We start from the raw sequence: 4780 nt of genomic DNA on the forward strand, positions 1-4780 counted from the left end.
GACATCGGGTTTGTCTGAATCAGAGGTTGCATTTAGAAGTGATCAGTATAAGGATAAGATCAGAAAGGTTGTTGAGGCTTGGAAATGGATTCATCGAGTAAATTTATTCACTTTCAGTCAAAAGCTTTCACCCGAATACAAATAATGGAGAATTAGCCGAATCAACGACAATATTCCAATGGTTAATTTTGAGAATGTTCTACCTATCAAAGAACATTTGACAATTATATCATCTCCGTTAGAGCTGGCAAAGCAAGACTTCGAGATTGAAAGAAAGCAATGGAAAAGAACTCTGCAAAAGCTGGAAGAGGAAGTGTACCATAAAGAAATCAAAATAGGCATCCGTAAAGGACGAGCAGATCAAGTTAGCAAAGTTGAAAAGCATCTCAAGCTAGATTTCAACGGTCTCCAGTCATCCTATCAGTATATGGTAAAGACTCAAATTGCAGAAGGTTCAAGCAAACAAGAATTAACAGGTGTGAAAAGAAAAGCTGAATAAGGAAAAGAAGAGCTCAAACAAATTAAGCACCATACCAAGATACTTTTCAAAGAAAAGGTGACATTAGAGCAACAGTTGTTGGAAAATAAAGCCCAAAACCAGAAACTAAAAAATAAGATCGTAAGGTTGGAAATTGCATTGCAAAGTAACTCGGAAGTTAGAAGCCTGAGAAAGCAAGTAAATGAACTGGAGGCTAAGGTTCAGGATCTTCAGATAAAGGAGAATCAACTCCCTATTGTCCCTTATTAAGGAATTTTGCAGTGGAGATGGAAAGTCAAACAAAAAGATGATCTTATTACAAAGTATTTGGAGCAAGCTCAGGGAGTGGCACAATATCTGGTGGACTTGGCATATGAGGCTACTACTTTGAGTGAAGATTTAGAGCCAGAAACCGAAGAATCTCATAAGGTCTTTGAATTATCTATGATGTTGTATTTGTACTATGTTTTAAAGCTTTATAATAAAACTTTGTTTTAGTATAAAAGTTGTTCTAAAGGAATCATCTCAATATCAACACCTTGTATTTTACATATTTTACATAAACAGTTTTGCAGTTGACATTATATTTTTCATACTTGTTAGTAAACATCCGTATTCATTAAATGGGGTTTTTTTTATTTTTCGAAGAATTCTGGACACCTCTAAGCATCCATATAATACCAGGAAAAGGGTAATGGACGATAAGATCGCTCAAATTGAAAAGAATCAGCTTAAGATGCAAAAGAATTTTAAGAAATCTCAAGAAGAAATGCATGAACAATTGATAAAATCCCAGAATGATATGATGGAAAATTTTGAAAGTATGTTACAAAGGAGAAGCATGGATCAAATAAATACCCCAGTTGTTGGTACTTTTACTAAAGAACCTTTATATCCTCCAGGCTTTACACTAAGAGAAGATTGTCAAAAAGCTAAAGTAGCTGAGGAAACTTTATACCCTCTAGACCTTGCAACACCTCATGTTAAAACCCATTCAGGAGCAATTACTCAGTCAGGAAAAGTAAATATAAACTTACCTAGTGCTTCTATAAACCAACAACAAGTTGAAAATGTTCCAGATTTCGATCAGGAAGAAAAGAAAGAATCAAACAAACAATTGGAATAACTAATGGAAGAAGTTAGGGTCATGAAAAAAGGCTCCAATGTATATGGAATTGAAGCTAAATAGTTGAGTTTGGTACCAGATTTGGTATTACCACCCAAGTTCAAGATCCCAGAGTTTGAAAATTTTGATGGTATGAAATGTCCTTCAACCCATATTACAATGTTTTGCAGGAAAATGACTGGTTAGATAGGAAATGACCAATTACTGATCCATTGTTTTCAAAGAAAGCTTAATTGGTTCGACCATCCGATGGTACAACCAATTAAGTAGAGCTCATATTAAATCTTGGAAAGATTTGTCTAAATCTTTTCTGGAACAATATAAGCATGTGAAGGATATAAGACCTAATTGAATGGTATTGCAGAACATGGAAAAGAAATTTAATGAAAGTTTCCGGCATTATGCCCAGAGATGGAGGGACAAAGTTGTGCAGGTACATCCACCCATGGAAGAAGAGGAAACAAATGTGCTCTTTGTGAACACTTTAAAAGCTCCTTTCTTTACTCACCTCATAGGGAATTATTTTAAGAGCTTTGCTGACATAGTCACAGCAGGTGAGATTATTGAAATGACAGTTAAGAGTGGGAAACTTGAAAGTGGTTAACCTAGCAAGAAGCCATTAATGAAAAAGAAAGAAAGTGAGGTAAATGACACAAGGAAATATGAATCCAATAATATTACGGTGTCTCGACCTCAGGACATTGGATCCTCTATACAAAAATCTACCAAACAAGGGACAAGGGAACCAAGGATGGAAAGAGAGAGACCTCAGTTTGACCCACTTCCAATGACATACAAAGAGTTATACCAGATATTATATTATAAGCATATAATATCACCCTATCATGTATCACCCATACAACCTCCATATCCTAAGTGGTACAATGATAGTTTGCAATGCGAATATCATACAGGGGCTCACGAACATTCTATAAAAAACAACATCACATTCAAAAGAATTGTTCAAAGCCTGAGAACAAAGAATATCATAAATTTTGGTGATAAAGAGAAACCAAATATGGCTCAAAATCCGTTACCTAATCACACAAGAGCATGAATCAATGTAGTTGTAGAGGAAAAATAAAAGCAGGTGATAAGGCAAGTCAGTGAAGTAAAATCACCTATGTTTTGGGTGTGGGCTCAAATGATCAAAGTTGGTTTATTGAAATCTAATTTTCCAATAGAACAATTAAACTGTGAAAATGTATGCCATTATCATGGTTACAAAGGACATGTTATACAACAATGTATAGATTTTCGGGCATTGGTACAAAAGATGATAGATGACAAGGAAATTGAATTTTTCAAAGAAGTACTGGAAGATAAGGAAATAGATATTTGTGCCTCTGAATGAGCATCTAGAGAGTATACAACTCTAATTATCCTCTAATTATCACACCAAGAACTCAGGTGTCAGATAAAAAAGCTCCAAAGGTGGTCATCACTTCTCTATCCTTGTTCCCTTATAAAGATGACAAGCAATTACCATGAAAATATGACTGCAAGATGATAGGAAATGCAAATGAAGAAATAGACGAGTTTAGACATTTTACTAGAAGTGGAAGGTGTTATTCAAAGGAACCTGAGAAGAATGGTCTGGTTGATAAAAGGAAAAAGGTTGAATTACAACTGAAAGAGGATGAAACTGTCATCAATGAACCAGTAACTAAAAATGAAGTTGTAGAATTCTTAAAGTTTCTCAAACACGGTGAATACAATATTGTTGAATAGTTGCACAAATTGTCATCCCTTGTGTTAGTCTTATCACTTCTCTTAAGCTCCGAAGCACATCGTAATGCTTTGTTAAAAGTGTTAAATCAAACTTTTGTGCCAGAGGAATTGCCTGTTAACAAACTGGATAGGCTGATTGAAAACATACATGCTGACAATTTCTTTTTTTTTATGAAAATGAAATTCTTTCTAAGATGAGTGGTAGCCCTAAAGCTCTTCACATCACGGTTAAGTGCAAAGGACATATTCTATCTCGAGTGTTAGTAGATAATGGCTCATCTTTGAATGTAATGCCATTAGTGACTTTGAAGAAATTACCAATTGATAACACACTCATGAGAAATAGTCAGAGTATTATCCGAGCTTTTGATGGAACCAAGAAAGAAGTATTGGGAAAAATTGACATTCCTTTAACTATTGGTCTAGTTACATATGAGATAGAATTCCTTATAATATATATTATACCCACCTATAATTATTTACTGGGAAAACCCTGGATTCATCGAGTAGGGGCAGTTTCATCCACGTTACACCAAAAGGTAAAATTGTAATAGATGGTAAGTTGATATGTCTTAATGCTGAAGAAGACATCATTGCTTCAGTCTCTACCACTGCTCCATATGTTGAGTTGGATGAATAAGCTATTGAGTATTCTTTCAGATCATTGGAATTTGTTAATGCCACATTTATAGACAAAGGCAAAAGGATGCCTAAACCTAAAATTTCAAACTGCACTAAAATGGGACTCAGATTAACCCTAGGAAATGAGCAAAATCTAGAAAAAGATTAGGAAGTTATTTGCAAGGACCAGTTAATCCAATTCTTCCTATCTCCAAGAAAGATCGATTTCGTTTGGGATATCAGCCGACCATAAAAGAGAAACAGAGGGGCATTAGAATAAGTCAAGAACTGAGAAAGGCAAAGTTAGCTAGAGAAGATCTCACATGGGAACCAATGATTTTTCCACCATTGAATAATACTTTTGTGTATGGAGGACATGTTTTCCAAGAGAATCATCAAAGAAAAGGGCTGATTGTTGAAGATGCTTTGAAGGAAATGAGTATCAATGTCATATCAGATGATGAATTTGTAGAGAATGAAACTATGGGCATTTACCATGCATCATCAGACTTTGAGTTAAATAATTGGACTGCAGAATAATTACCTGTTGTTGAAAACATTTTGATATTTCGATATAACAAATTAAGTTAAATGAATTTTAAGATTTTCCAAATGATTTTCTAAGTATATTCGATAGAATTATTCGAATATCAGAACATTACTCCAAATCTTTCAAAGATCATTTTTAATCCTTACTAAAAGTGTAAAATTAAGTTTTAATCTTAAAACAATTTCAAAATAATTTTACAAAGTATTTAGAACGATTTCAAAGCCAAAAATTACAGATTGCTCAGAGGGAACCGATTCCCCCCTTGTATGGTCGA

The sequence above is a fragment of the Hibiscus syriacus genome, unplaced genomic scaffold (assembly GCF_006381635.1).
Source record: "Hibiscus syriacus cultivar Baekdansim isolate YM2019G1 unplaced genomic scaffold, ASM638163v2 tig00111617_pilon, whole genome shotgun sequence".
Classification (NCBI taxonomy): Eukaryota; Viridiplantae; Streptophyta; class Magnoliopsida; order Malvales; family Malvaceae; genus Hibiscus; species Hibiscus syriacus.